The sequence below is a fragment of the Apteryx rowi genome, unplaced genomic scaffold, assembly GCF_003343035.1.
Source record: "Apteryx rowi isolate R43461 unplaced genomic scaffold, aptRow1 scaffold_481, whole genome shotgun sequence".
Classification (NCBI taxonomy): Eukaryota; Metazoa; Chordata; class Aves; order Apterygiformes; family Apterygidae; genus Apteryx; species Apteryx rowi.
Genome location: NW_020450740.1, coordinates 491603 through 497602, shown reverse-complemented (window position 1 = coordinate 497602; position 6000 = coordinate 491603). Strand labels below are relative to the sequence as shown.

The following is a 6000-nucleotide window of genomic DNA, read 5'->3' as shown; positions in this document are numbered from 1 at the left end:
AGTTCAAGACCTTGATATGTAGGGTATGTATGCTTCTTGCGTAGCGTGTGGTACTTCTTTACAGAAGTTACTTTAAAGTGCTGTTAGCACTGCACTTGGGTGTTCTACTTCCTGACATTCACTTTTACAGTCTCCCATAGATGCTGCTAACGTGACTATAAGTATTCTAGGTGATTTATTACTTTCCTGCTCGACCTGTAAATATATATTTCCTGTTTTTTGGGATTATTTGATAAGTTTATTGACTGTAATAGCTCTCAGCTAGTCAGTGAACAATTCAATCTGTATCTTAGCCAGAAATCACTGGTCCAGCAAGCAGGATAGCTTTTGAGCTAAAACATCCTAAAGATTCAGAGGGTAAAGATAATTTACTAATTGCAAGTTGAGCAAAGAGTGGAATTAACTATAGTTGTTTAAGAAGTATTTCCTCAATATGCTGTTTCCTCAGTATGCTGTTTCAATATGTTTGCTTCTGTATTATTACTGTAGTACTGAGGATATGCCCTGAATACTTCAGAATTTGTGGAATATTGTTGAGCAAGCACTGGAAAACCACACACCAATTCTTATCTTGTGACACTATCACAGGAAGGAAACAAACCACTTAATAAAAATTGCATTGCAGGTTTAGTAAGTGAAGTATTTAAAGATGAGAGCAAGGTTTCTCTTTGTCAAGTTTCCTTTATCTGTGGCTTACAGAGGCCAATAGTTAGTGGTACTTGATGGCTGTTGTTTTCAGTAGACAAGTGACTACGCTGGGTAAATTGCTACCATGAATGGCTTCCTTGTTTATACTCCAAAACAGATTTGGTTAAAGTCTGTACTGATTTCTGTTTGGAAGTGGTTTCCTTAGAGCAGAGTAGTGATATGTCACTTTGGGATGCTGCGGAAAACTGTTGCTGGGCTTAGTTTTGGAGGAAAAGTTGTTTAATTTTTGTGTAGGATTAATCTAACATAAAACTGAAATATTAAACTGCTTTTATCAGCTATTTCTGTTTGACCAAGGTGAACCAAAGCATAGTGATAGCTGATTATCCATGTAGCATAGTATCTTTGAGGAGGGAAGTTTGAGGGTTGTAGGACTGTCAGGCAATGCTTGAAATTGTCTTGCCCCCAGTTTTTCATGTTGTTGTATTAGCACTTTCCAGTGCCATCCTGCTAGGCCTAAACGCCCCGAGAGTGGTTCTCAAATGTTTTTTTCATTGTGTGTTTTTAATCTTTTGGGGTAAAACTAATTAAATTAATTGGTATGCTGAAAGCTTTTGCTAATACAATTGAGAACACGTATTTACTCTTTCCAAGAATGTAAGAAGATTATAATTAACCACACCACCCCCCCGGGAGGGGGGGATTAATTATATTATTTCCTTTCATCAAGGAAAACAACTTGGAAAACAGGATATTCCACATTGGGAGATACCTATTTTATTAGTAGATATATATTTCAGGGAGTTCTTATCTTGGCCTTTTTGTCTAGTCATAGATACTTCATTATTGCATGGACTAAATGAAGGTGGGTTTTTTTGCCTCCAAGTTGCTTAAGAGGCATGCAGGCAAACTTCACACTTCAGTGGACTTGTATAATGCAGATCATGGGTATAATGTGCTTCCTCTGGCTTAGAAAATCAAAAGCTTATAGCAATTCCTGTTTATGTTTAAGCCCTAGACTAACAGAAACCATAGGTGTAATGTTCAAGTAATATTGTGAGAGAAAGGTAGGTAAGTATATGGGCACATGAGTTATGTGAATTACTGTGAGATAAATTAGGTTAATAGATTATGGTTTGTGACTACATAACTGTAGTTTGTGGCATCTTACCAGTAGGAAATGCAAGATAGTTTATACATCAATGGCAGAGCAGCTGACCCACTGCACAGTCTCATTGTGATTTACCTCTTTGTATACTTCTGCACACTCACACTCAGACAACTTTGTGATCCTTTATGATTTTTGTATCTAGAGTAATCCTCTCAGGAATAATTATGGGATGGAGAAGAGGAGTTGCAACATCTGGAACTTTGGGGTTTCATTGTTATTCTGTCCAGTCCCACTCCAAATCCTGGTGAACCCAAGTAATATATGTTAGCCAGATTTATTCATCTAGGGTTGCTTCTACCTTTTTTATTGATTAAAATGAGTTGTTTGTTCTTTCTAGTATTTAGCTCACTTATTCTTAATGTTTGACAGTTAGTTTTCTAAGTATCTGTGTCGTACTATACAAACCATATAGTTCTGTATCTTTTAAGATGTTGTATTGTCCTGTCCTTCCCTTCCCTCCCCCAAATCTATTACAATCCCTAATTCCCTCTGATGTGACCACCTCCCAGGAAGAATGACAGAATATCTTTTTTAGATAGATTCCAGTGACAGTATTGGACACTTCCTATCAAAAAGGAATAAAATCACTCAAACTAGTTGAACAACAACAATATCTGCTCTTGATGTGACTTTTGGTTTTGAGGGGATTTTTGTATTCATCCCTACTTCTTGGAAATGATTTATTTTTGCAGGCAAAAATGGAAGATGGACAAATATTTAAAAATGGATTTTAATTAAGTTTGAGGTTTGCTTAAATGTCTAAATATTTGGTCTGATACAATGGCCTAGTGCCCAGAAGCTCTTAGTATAAGTTTCTGGGTTTTAATGACTTGTTCTTCATATGAGTATTCTTGCTCTTGTCAATGTGAACAATGTAAGTTGCTTTTTACAGTTAGTGATGATAGATAAAATTAATCTCCTGCTTGGAATTCGCACAGATCTCCGCTACCAGAGTATGTTTCTTCCAATGTTCCAGTGCCTTGGCAGATGATCTGTAAGAATGTAAGTGAACCATACTTTTTTCAGAGCTGGGGCTAGATTAATCTAAAATAGTTGGCTTTTGGGTAGAATTTGTAGCAGGAGACTTCTTGGAACTTCTGACATGCACACTCTAGTGGTACTGCTGGCAGTCTTCACTGCGGAGTCAGTACAGTGACCCGTTTTCTTCTTTCCTCCTCTCCTTCAGAAAGTGGAAAAGGACTCCTGTCTCAGTGTGCTCTCTTTCTCATATAGTCTATATTTTTATTTTTTGCTAAAGTTACATGAGGTGACAAAATACATGAAGCTTGTTTTGTTATCTAACTACTGGAAGACTGCTTCAGACTAAAATTACTCTTATGCTTTGCAGTATTTGTAATTTTCAGATTGCATGTTAATAGCAGTTTGTGTCACTTGATATTACCAACATTATGCTTCAGCTTAAATAGTGGTTCTTCTTCCTTTCTAGTGTTTAGTTCACTTATCCTCAATGTATTTCTAGAGAGTAATAATGTAATTTTGGTAAACCAGACTCCCTTAGATGAGATGTTTTCTATTTACTCGATCATCCCTGAGTGCCATCTTTGCCTTTTTTTCTTACATGGGCTAGTCTTTTTAGCATGTATGGCCAGAATTGTATTAAAGCATTCCAGAGACTATTTCAGTGGGGTTTTCTAGAGGTCTGCTAATACTTTTAACAGAGATATTAACAGAAATATGATCCTAAGGTATTTTCTTTCCCTCAGTCCTCCCAAAGTTTCTCAGGTCTGTCTTCATAAGCTGCAATTTATAACAAAAAACAACAAAAAAAATTACTGCTCAAGTATGTTTTATCTAGTTAAACAGAATGAGAAGATACAGATCAAATACAGCATTATCTGCTGAATACAGCATCAGTGTTGCCACCAGTTCTTGGGCCTACCAAGGTTTAGATTATGGGGGGAGAGATGTTAGTGATACTCATGCAGCAAGTATTTGAGGAGCTAAAAGATTTTACTGGCAATGTGTGAATAAGCAGAGGAGAAAAATGGAAAGAAAGATCAGACACAATTTTTTAGAGGCCAGACAGTGCTAAAAAGATCTTTGTGAGAACCAGACAAGATCTGCTCTGCAATATTCAATCCCTCTTGTATAGCCTTTCACAGGAGACTTACTGCTATGTTTTTGTTTTGTTTTGGGTTTTTTTTTTTTTGCCACTTGTTTTTGTAGTAAGCAATGGTTGTTTGCTTCTTGGGAGTCTTATTCAGTTAAGTTTGTTTGGAGTAATGAAATATAATGTTGGATATGTTTATAAAATAAGGGCTGGGGAGAATGGTGAAAACTACAAATACAGATGGCTTGTTGTATTTGATCCAAAATATAGGGCTCTGGTGATTCAAGGTGGGAGACTGGAAATGAGTCTTAAAACAGAATAAAAGGAGCATAATTTTTAAAGAATTCAGTGTGGGAATACTTACAACATAAGGCTAGAGAATGTTAAGACAAAACCAGGTCTCTGGAACTTGTATTTGGAGTTGATATCATGATTTCATTTCTCCAGTAATGCTATAAAGTTTTGCAAAATGAAGAAGCATCTATGTTTGTAAACCCTATGCCTTAAAGGAGACTTATGGTTTACAGTAGACCTGTGCAGAGAAAGACTCACCAGACCTACTTTTTTGTGAAGTTAACCATGAAAGATAGGTTGAAGTGTTCCCCATGTATTTTTATCTACCTTGCATAAGAATGATCCCTATCAATGACACTTCTGGTTTTGTGCTAAATCAAGAACTGTTGTGATTCTAGCTATGGCAGCTGAGCATATTAAGATCCTGCACATTCTGTCCAGTCTCAAACTAATCTATCTTCTGCCAGTGCTGATGAGGTTAATAGTGCTTTAAAACAAAAGTGGTAAGACTTCTGCCTCTGTAGACATCATCCAAGAAAAGATATCCAAAAAGCTCGAGAACTGCAGTTTTGTGCACCATGACTGCTGCCTGGTCTATTCTCTCGTGTAGGGTGATGAGCTGGTCCTGAGACAGCCAGTGCTGTTGCAGTGACTCTCAGAGAACTCCTGGATACCCCAACTCATCCCTTAAAGAGAAAAGAGTTGGGAATGAGTGCTGTGGGTCTTGGGAAAAGCAGCACTAAGGCAGATCTTCCCAACATCTTTGCCCTGGTATTGCAATTCTCCTCTTCCACTTGCTATATACACAGAGATCCAGCTACCCTTCCATCTGTTCCTCCAGTTTCTGTGGACGTATACCCCATGCTGATGATCCATTCATTCTGCCTCTACTTTCTCTTCTATTTGTGTGTGTACAGTTCTCATCTCTGCCTCCCCAGTAAATTTTTTTTCCATTTGAACCTACATGGTGATGTCTCTTGCATATAAAACTGGAGGTAAGATTTTTATTCAGACGGAGTTGATATGTATGTTTGGTATGTGTATGCAGGTATACGTGTGCCTACCTGCAAAATTAATAGATGAGTAACTATAGAATGAGCTGGTAAAGATGAGAAGTAGTGGAAAGAAAGCCTGGGAACAGAAAGCTAGGTGGTTATAAGCACAGAATGAATAGCATTGACTTTGGGGTGGAATTTGATAGTCTTTACCTACCGTTATGCAAATTTATTTAATTAATGCTTTTGTATAATACTTTTGGACCTCTGCTTTACTAGGAAAAAAACAAACCTGATCTTAAAACATTTGAGAACACTAGTCTTACTGTACCTCATGACCAACATTTGGCATTACAGCATGTTATTCAAAATCTGTAAATGAGCCATCAGGCAGGCACTGATTATGGTTGTATTTTTGTGGTGGTAGGGCTAAATTTTGTGCAACTGGTTTGATCCAATTTGAAGCCCAACCTAGTATCTCCTTGGAGAATATCTAAAGAAGGTACATGCAGAAAGTGCATTCAATATTATGGTGTAGTGAAAGTTGTTCTTTGACCTGACCCTGTTCTGTGCATTTTTAAATTGAGAGTAAATATTTTTCATACTGTTTTCAAGTATTTCCTGGCCACTGTAATTGTCTAGTAGCTGTTATTGCATGCTTCTTCAAAGATGAAATAACTGTATAGTTAAAACATTAAAATCTTTGCCTGACTCTAATTTGAACTATCCAGGTGTTCTAAGTTTACAAATTAGAATTTCTTAGTGATATAAGTCCCTGAAAAATATTTAGAATTTTGCAGATGGTTATTTGAAAATTAGTA

General features: G+C 36.9%; 1 protein-coding gene across 1 annotated transcript in view; it reads left to right on the top strand.

Moving 5' to 3' along the window:
• Nucleotides 1-6000, top strand: part of FRYL (FRY like transcription coactivator) — a 178475-nt gene continuing 172475 nt past the window's right edge. The window contains exons 1-2 of the mRNA XM_026078606.1: nucleotides 1-23; nucleotides 2758-2821. The gene's annotated coding sequence lies outside the window, so the exon portion shown is untranslated. The remainder of the gene's footprint in view (nucleotides 24-2757; nucleotides 2822-6000) is intronic.